This window comes from Sinocyclocheilus rhinocerous, unplaced genomic scaffold (genome assembly GCF_001515625.1).
Source record: "Sinocyclocheilus rhinocerous isolate Xijiao unplaced genomic scaffold, SAMN03320098_v1.1 scaffold622, whole genome shotgun sequence".
NCBI classification, from domain to species: domain Eukaryota; kingdom Metazoa; phylum Chordata; class Actinopteri; order Cypriniformes; family Cyprinidae; genus Sinocyclocheilus; species Sinocyclocheilus rhinocerous.
In genome coordinates, this window is record NW_015641438.1 from 563,162 (window position 1) to 573,519 (window position 10,358).

Consider the following 10,358-nt stretch of genomic DNA (forward strand, 5'->3'; position numbering starts at 1 on the left):
TAAGTCTGCGGTGCAAAATCGACCTGAAGGGGTGGGTTTTCTTTTGAAAACTATTTTCAGTCGTGGGACATTTTACAAATCAAAATAAATGTAGGAGTCTCACTAGCGCTCTGTTCTTCCGACAGATCGGGAGAGAGTGGGCGGCGTTTTGCGTGATGTTGACCTGCGAATGCAGACACGATGGCTGGATTGCGTTTACATTACACTGAGATCCTATCACAATGCGTCCTCGACTACCTCTGGACCAGGGGCCTCATTTATAAAATGTGCGTACGCACAGATTTGACCTTAGAGTGTGCGTACGCTAAAATCCACGGCAACGTACATATTTATAAAAACGGTCTTTGACGTGGAAAAGTACTTACCGCCACGTCAGGGTCTGAGCAGGTGTACGCACTTTTCTTGTGGCAAAGTCAGAGTACTGCAGCTATTTGAACATCTAAGCTGCAATAATAATAAAAGCGGTGTATATACGTGCAAGCACCGAATTCATCATAAACAACAAAGATGCAGTGTAAAGGCCCGTTCACACCAAGCACGATAACTATAAAGATAACGATAAAGATATAGTTCTAAAAATCGTTCTCAATATTAAAGAATAGCAGAGTTCACACCACAACTATAACGATAACGATACAGAGGAACGATATCGTTGTGATCACTTTCAAAACGATTTTTTTCCAGCTGATGAACAATAAAACATTGACAGCCAATCAGAATCCATCCTGCTGTAACGAGCTCGAGAATTTAAAGCGGCAGAGGCGCGTGCGCTTAGAATAAACAGACGATATCGTTCGCTGGTGTGGACGCTAATATAGTTATCTTTATAGTTATCTTTATAGTTATCGTTCTTGGTGTGAACGGGGCTTAAGAGATTAATTGTGCAGTGTAGTCAGATTTTTTATAGTTCATAGTTTTTGCGAGATTAAATTGACCTTTATGGTAGCCTAATGTTGAGAGTTCTTTACTCGCTTTCTGTAGGCCTACACAGTTTATTCCATATTGTTTTTTTGTTTTTTGTTTTTTTTTACAGGAGATCTGACACCAGTCAGCTGCGCACAATTTCAAGATCATTTGCAATTTATAAATGTCACATCTGGAAGAGAGGCGTATACGCACGTGTTTTTGTGCGCACGTTCGTTTTCTATGAATCGCACTAATGCACTTTTGAGAAATGATCTTAGAACAAATTTAGGATGGTTTATACGCAACATTTTATAAATGAGGCCCCAGGACACGCTGATCGGATAACATTCCGATCAGAAGCGCGTTTACACTTGTCTTTTCAATGTGTATGTGGACAACATCCGGATACAGGTCGCATGTTAATGCCAAGTGTAAACGCAGCCTTTGATTGGTTCATTAGTAGAGTCTCTGACCTGCACTCAGTGTCACATAAGGAAGACATTTAAAATGTCTTAAATTTTGAGTCCCACTCGATTTCAGTTACCCTGCCTGCAACAATCATTACTTATAAAATTGAGTTCCTGTAGCTCTACTGGTAGAGCATGGCATTGGCTTTCTAAAGGAAACACACATTTCATGCCGTGCCCTGCAGTGTGACATGCTACACTTCATCTCAAACCATTGTACATATTTGAACTGCTTTTTGATTCTCCTTTTGCTTCATCAGCTGTTGCTCAGACAAGTTTCACAGAACATGGAATGAACTGGAGATTTCTGTGAACAGCACAATTTTCAGTATGTTCAGTGTAAAATAATGGATATTATTTTTACACAGGCTTTAATGAAGTGTGACTTGCAAAGTATTTTTTAATCTGTTCTTTTCTTGAAGCAATTTCTAAATTAAGCAGTAACATGAAACTGAAAAAAAGAAATCAGAATCAGGGTCATCACTTTTCACAGATAATATGGTAATGTTACTAGCAACACCTTAATTGACATGTAAATGAATTAATGTTATTAATATGAATTTACCTTGAAAGAAAAGGTAGATGTTCTTAATGATTTTCCACACATTCATTTGACACATAGTTTACTTCCCAAATATAAATTTGTAATAAATTTTAATATAATCAATTTTATCTAGACATACATACATACACACACACACACACACAATGATTATTGGAGTATGTTTTACAAAAAAATATATATTTAAGTTTTTCTACTTTAATTCATATTTAATTCAATGTGTTTCTTGCTGCCTCTTTGTAATGTATTTTAACTGAGTTAAAACAGTTTCAAAGTAAATCCTAAACCAACCATTTTCCATGTAAATCTATTCAAACAATCAGGTGATCAGGACGTATGACTTACAAAAGTCGGAGAATTTGGCAGATCACAATAACTTTATTATGCATGCAGCTTTTATTATTACAGAATATAGAATATCACTAGAATATTACACAATATGCTAGAATGTTACAGAAACTTCTAGTATGTTCCCATCCTTAGAAAATATATTTAAAAAAACATGCAAAATTGGTACAGAACGTATCTGTACTAAACCAATGTTTCATAATTAAGTTGACTTGAAAAAGCCAGCTTACTGAAATCCTATTTAAACTTCTTCTTCTTCTTCTTCTTCTGAGACCAAATTTTAAAATGTATCTCCTCCTAGACTTTTAAAGCTACAAACACCAAACTCGGGTCAGACCTTCAGACTGGTCTGACTCGGGTTGCTATATCTTTTCTAACTGATCCGGTTTACGGTTTTCGTAAACCAGACTATCAAAACCACCTAAAATCCCATAGACTTTCATTGAGGGGGTGACAACTTTTATACAATAAGACTTATGGTGTATTTAAGCTGTGTATTGCTATAGCAAAGCTTAACAACTCCCTACTGAAAAAAACAGCTAAAACCAGCCTAAGCTGATTGACTGCTTTGACTGGTCTCCCAAGTTGGTTTTAAAGTGGTTTTGGCCATTTTTTTAGCAGGCCAGGCTGGTCTTAGCTGTTTTTTTTTTTTACTGAATCAACTGGTTTTAGCTGGATTAGCATAGAAACATGCTAACAACATGCTAGTAAAAAAAAGTTTGTCTACAAACTTTTCAATCTAGTTACTGATAGAAGTCCTTTAACCTAAATATTTACCAAAATATTAATGCTACGTGAAAATAAATAGTACATACAATAATACTATTTTATGTTAAAATAATATTATATATTATTATGTTATATATTATATTAAATATTATAATAGCAAACAATTCAATTCAAATTTATTTGTATAGCGCTTTTCGCGATACAAATCGTTGCAAAGCAACTTTACAGAAAATTAAGTTTCTACAATATATTTAGTAGTAGCTTGTCAGCAGTGACTATGTCAAATTGATGTACATATGGCAGAAATGTACGGTAAAATTCAGTTAATGACGTAATCAAACATACGATGAACACTATTAACAGCAATGATTATATGTTGCAATCAAACTTATAGCAAAATTTGGTAGTTAGCAAAATTATTTGATGACTAAAACGTTTAAAAATTAGCATTTATTTGAAATAGAAATCTTTTGTAACATTATACATGTCTTCACTGTCATATCCTTGCTAAATAAAAGTATTTATTTCTCATGTTTGAATGGTATGTAAGTTTGCAAAAAATCTATAATAATTTTAAAGTAATACAAACTCTAATGCAGCTAGACACATGATTAAAGGGGAAAGTCTCTGAGAACAATGAACAACAGTCTTAAAAATAAGACATGAGCATGATATTTCTCTCTAGCAGAGAGGGAGAGTGTGAGGGTCTCCAATCACAGATATGATGTTTGCTTGTGTGAGTCAGTCGGGCATTCCAACCTTTCTAAGCATCCTCAATCATGTTACTAAATACAGTCCTTCAGCGGCAGCTATGCCAGTCCTGGTGCAGCTGTAGCGCCAGAACCAAAGACCCTCTCAGAGGGGTTTTTCTCACAGAAACAAAACAGAAAATCAGTTTGGGTCGGTTGAAATACACAAGAGGGGTTTTATGTGGTCCACTTTTTGTATGATGCCATAAAATAGTCCTTAACTACAGCACAAAGTTGTTTTATTTAGCTTGGTTGGGTCATTGTCTCTGCATTGTGTCAACTGGCAGGTAAAAGCCTGTTGTGACGGACCGCAGAGACCCTGTCAACACATCCGTCATGCTGAGCTTATGTCACCACACTCTTCTGGTCCTGCAGTAAGAGTTGAGCTATGAACACAATCTGTCCCACAGGAACAGACCCGTCAATATGAGGAACTGTGACAGAATTACAGGCGTTCACTTCACTACTAGGGATGAGATGCATAACAATATGCATGTTTAAAACATCCAACATAATACAGAAAACTACAGTCCAGTCTGCAAACGCTGCTGTTGCTTTATTGAGTTTAACAGGAGCAATAGATTTTTGAATCTTCATACTGTTGTGGTCACTTTTGGTTTAGACAGGTTTACAGTTGCCACACGTCCCAATATGGCACATTGTAGACAGAATTCAACCACTGTGCATTTAATATTTTACAACGTCTTTGAATGGGACCAAACTAATCATACTTAAAATATGACTTTGTTTGAATTGTTCATTTTTAGTTATACTGCATTGAAAAAAAAATTGGCGTAGAAACAATTTTCACTCAGAAATTGCTGGTAAATTTCACACATACTTACAAAGAAATAGCAAGCAACACATTGAATTAAACATGAGCTTTTCACGATACAAATCATTGCAAAGCAACTTTACAGAAAATTATGTTTCTACAATATATTTAGTAGTAGCTTGTCAGCAGTGACTATGTCAAATTGATGTACATATGGCAGAAATGTACGGTAAAATTCAGTTAATGACGTAATCAAACATACGATGAACACTATTAACAGCAATGATTATATGTTGCAATCAAACTTATAGCAAAATTTGGTAGTTTGGTAGTTTATGTTGTTATTATAAAACATACCATTATAATAATAAACAGAATTAAAAAACCATTAAAAATTTAAGCGAAACAAATTTTTGTTACATAGAGGAATCTGCATATACTATTTGTACATGGTGTTCACTTGTCACACCACAGGACAGCAGAAAATCCTGCAAAAGCTAAATAGTAACCAGTCGTAGCAGCTAAGAATACCTTTCTCTTAAACATTCGTACAAAATTTGACCAAAAAAAAAAAAAAAACTACCCGAACTTACTGTCACAGCTCACTTTCTAAATAACTGTCTGCCAAACTGATGAATGTAAAACATAAAGAAAAAAAGCAGACTGAAGCTTGGCGAGTTTGGTTCAGTAAGCTTCTGTAATGAAAGAGGAAGGAGGAGGGGAAGAGAAATTCCCCTGCTGTAATTATCCTCAGCAGTGTTTTTGTCAGGGGCCAACTCCACCCCCCCTTATTAGGTTTTATGGCTCCTTCTGGGCAGGTATGCAGTCTCTCATGATCTCTTCTCATTTAATTGGTCATTTACAAGATGGCTTCTGGGATTCTAACAGCTTGTAAAGCTAGCAGGCAAGAGACCCAGGCATTTTTTTTTCGCCAAAAATTCAATGAGGAAGAGTTGTATGTAGGTGGAGAGGAGGTAGAGCAGAGGACTAAAGCAGAGAACCGTTATTTGTGTCTGTGTGAATTTGATGGTTCAAACAAATGGCAATGCTACCCAGTTGGCACTATATACAGCTACTGTGTCGACTGGATGAAATCTTGCTATGCTGCTACATCACGGTAGATTTATTTGCATATATCAGAGGGCAGGATTGCTTTATCTTACATGTGAGAGAAACATAGAAACATGAAGCCATGTGAAAATACAGTGCATGTCCCAAACAAGATGACGAGGACAATTTGACACAATGCAAAGTGAAGTTTGGTTATTGTTTCTCATTGCTGAGCAACTTTGCAATTAGCTATATTCTGATGCAGTCACAGCTGTATATTGGCTTAGCAACATTAAAAACAAAGTTTATGTTGTTTATTTATGTTGTAAATTTGGATTTTGGCTATACCACCCACCCCTAGCTGCCTATATGTTATCCTACTTATACTGTCTTTGTCAACAATTATGCAGCCATTAATTTGGCAGATTTGTTGAGATTTATGGCAGTCTTGGACCATGGTCTTCATCTCAGATAAATTGGCATGGCAATGCAGCGTGTGCTTTACCAGATACATTCTCCTCTGGCACAGGGTAATGAGCTACCCTCAGCATCTGCAGTGCATTAAAAAAAAAGTTTAGTAAAAGCTTGCACGGTTTCAGAGGTCCTCTCGGCACCTTTAACATGTGACAGAAATGCGTTAAAAACAACACCTCTCTGCTCTAAACGCAGCCAGATGCCGAGTTTGGGAAACACAGCCTGCAGAGAACTGCAAGGTCACAGTATTTTTAAAGTGGATTACAGTTTTGAACAATACGTCATGCAACTCAGCACTTTGGATCAAAACACGCTGTTTGAGTTTGTTTATATGTGTGTGTTCAGGATGTTAGCAGGAGGGTTGTATAAACGGCCTGGGTGTAATTGTTTTTTACTGCTGCAGGTCCCAGAGGCACAGTCTCGTTGGCTTGTGTGCGGCCAGTCAATGGGATCCAGGTGTGATTCAGAACGATTGCATGTTTTGGCGAGTTTAATATGATGCATGCCAGTTAGAAACCTGTCCGAGTGTCGTCTGATTTTATCTGATGTCTTGCAAAAACTCTGGGCTGCCTCATTGTGCAACCAGGTGCAGTTGCTCTCCGTGAAGGTACGATGGGAAACGTCTTGATGACGACACAGCTTAATGTTCATTGGTTTAAACAACCGTGATGAATTGTTGTCTTCTAAAATGTTTGTATTGTAAGTGTAAATTATGTCTGAATATTCCAAAATACTTTGACAGTGCAATCTCTCTATGGGATGTCATATTTTCTAAAAATGTAATTGAGTAAAAATGAATGGAAGACTTGGTTTTCAGTTGGAATTAAATAACAAGTACTCTTTTTCATCATATTTATTTTCATATACAAGCAACCAAAACTTTATTTTTTAAGAGTGTAGTTCTTTATTTGGAATTGTGCTATCAAACATGACTTTCTTTGTAATGAAGGTCAAACCTCAATGACTTGTGACTTTCGCAGAAGCATATATCACCTCTTTAAATCTCAGAACTCAAAAGTCTCTCCTGTGTCTGTTTTAAAAGGCTTATGTCTCTATAGAGAAAATGAATGGGATTTTACTGCCTGAAGCCTAGTGTGGCATTCTATACCCATGAGGTTACTTCTAGAGAGGAGTTCTGAACACATTGTCTGCAAATCAATGCAAATATGACTCAGACAGGAACGAGAGTGAAAAAAAAAATATCAAGGAGAAAGTATTTGATGGAACTTCAGGCGAATGAGGCTTTTATGTTCCTTATAGAGAGTCCTGCGGGTCTGTTGACGCTCCTCAATGAATCACCGTCCATATGAGTATTTGGACTTTGAGTGAGAATAATGAATAACAATATTCTAACAAGGCTGAATGTGTACCTGAATATTATCAGAGAAATGAGGGGAACGGTTCTCATTTGAATTTGTGAGCGTAACATTAAATGCATTAGATGTTTTGCATAAAATGTGACATTATTTTCATGACAATAAAGAACATTTTTCACTTGATTTCTCAACCTCACACTATTATAAAACATTCTGCATTGCAGTAATGTGAATCTAGTGAGAATCGTCATTACATTTTGTGGGACAAGTGTGCTCAAAACAAAACAAAACAATACAATAAAAATAACTTTTTTCTGCATATTGTTGCATAGTTTATTTTTAATTTTTTCTTTCGATCTTGGGGGTGAAATATTACCCTGACATGTTTTCATGATATTCTGCCACCTTCATTATCTATAATGGCCGAATTTTTTTAAAATTCATTAGTAGCTGCTGTATAATTTACTGAGTTAAAGGTTATGCACACACAAACTACAACTGAGGTGAAGCGGCAAATGTCATGAACGTTCTGTCCTGGAATGAGGTGTTTTTATAAACCTTATGAAAAAGACACTAAAATGTATTGAATGTGTATAGTTGAAAATGTATATAATGCAACGAATGCCTCGTTTATAATGGGTTTTCATGTTTTTGAATCATCGCTCCGGCCTGACAGGGCATCATCACAATGTGGTAAGGGGCGTAACATTTCCATCACAAGCTTGAGGTATTCGGCCAATCACAACGCACTGGATAGCTCGCTTTTCAGAATGATGAGCTTTGTAAAAATCTATGTGTTTCAGAAAGGCGGGGCATAGAGGAGAAACAATAATGTACAGTATGTGGAAAATAATGTGTTTTTTGAACCTTAAACCGCATAAACACATTTCATTACACCAAATACACAAAATAATGTTCTTTTTAGCAGCATCATTGACCCCTTTAAATATTATTTTAAAAATCTATTTTAAATGCAGTATATTTTCTAACATACTAAAGCACATTTAAAAAAGTATATTTGATTATCATGTCTATATATCTCAATGCATCTATCTATCGATAGATAGATCGACAGATAGATAGATAGATAGGTAGGTAGATAGATACACATACATATTTATATATAATAGCAGTAGCTGTGAATCTGTGTAAATCAGGAGGCTGTACTGAAGGTTAGACCTTTTTATCTACATAATGTACTGTTGTGCATCATTACATGTTGAGCCTCAAGCATCAGGATGCTATTAAATAAACATAAAAAGACCTTTGAACATCCTTTTTGCTTTATCCAGAGGGAAACACATTTCAGCATTAATTCTGATCTTTCTACATGATTCAATATTTCAGAACAAATTACTTCTGAACGCAATTACTTTCAAGAATAATATGCAATAATATCTCATTAAAAAGTCCATATAAATAGCTTATCATTTGTTTCAATAAACTTTTTTTTTTTAACTTGATTAAATCTGAATTGATGGGTCTGCATAGACAAGCTTTTGAAGGAATCTACACTTCACTTCATGCAGTTTAACTGACTGATAAGGTCTACATGTCCTCCTATATTTCAGAACAAATTACTTCTGAACTCAATTACTTTCAAGAATAATATGCAATAATATCTCATTAAAAAGTCCATATAAATAGCTTATCATTTGTTTCAATAAACTTTTTTTTTTTAACTTGATTAAATCTGAATTGATGGGTCTGCATAGACAAGCTTTTGAAGGAATCTACACTTCACTTCATGCAGTTTAACTGACTGATAAGGTCTACATGTCCTCCAAGATTTATTAGAGACCGATTCGATCGCTCACATGCAAGAAGCCAAGTGTAATGTAAGTGCATTTGGTTGTTCAGGTCACATACAGTCTTTGGATTGCTATTTGAATGGGAATATAATCACACAAGACACGATAATACTGTAGGTGTACTGTAGTACATTAATGCTTACAGATTTTAATATCATGTTGCTTAGAAATGAGTCAGTAACAAAAAAGAGTGATGGAATGGAAAAAAATAAGCAATAATAATTAAATAATAATAATAATAAAATTTAAATTCCAAAAAATGTTTTTTTTTTCTTTTAATTCGCAAAAACTGATCATGTTTATCATAGAAGTGTATTCATTGTCTATCTGAACTGCATTTATAATGATTTTAAAAACTTAATATTCAGATCCAGACCAAAAATGATTGTTATGCTACTTCAGACCTGTCTGAGCCACAATATATTTCACTCCTCCCTTTTCTCTCGGCAGGCAGCTCAGATTTTCACTTTCAATGGATTGCCATTGCTATTTTATGAGCTGTAGTCTCAAGTCTCTATCAAACATATACAGAGAGCTATTTGGCAACACACACCTGTTTAAATGTTTTGAGCTTCATGGCTCATGATGAGAGCACAGAATCACACTCAAGCCGTTCAAGACAGCAGAGGTGAAGAAAGATAAAGAGACTTTGTGCATCTGAGCTGAGGATCTGATTACAGATATGAGAATCTGCCAAACCCGATTAGGACGCCTGTAATCTCATGTGACCCGTGTGAACCACCTCTCGCTGGATTTACAACAAGCTGTTGTGCATGAACACGTGCTGATGACTGTCCATCAATGAGTTTATGTTATCATTTTAAACCTGTCCTTCATACCAAACACACACACAGACACATGTTGGTATAACTGGTTTATGGAGACTCTCCATAGGCGTAATGGTTTTTATGTGGCCGGCGGGCTTGAGAGCCACGGCCGGCAGGCTTGACTTCGTAGCGGCTGACGGGCTTGACATCGGAATGGCCGGCAGGCTTGACTTCGTAACGGCCGGCGGGCTTGAGACAGCGGCGGGCGGCAGGCTTGAGGATGCAGCCAGCGGTGGGCTGGTTCTGGCTCGGGGCCGGACGCTCTCCAGACACCGGAGGATTCTTTCCCTCCAGTTTAGTCCCGTGGTGTCTAGGAGGTCCACGGGGCGATGGTAATTGGCCCC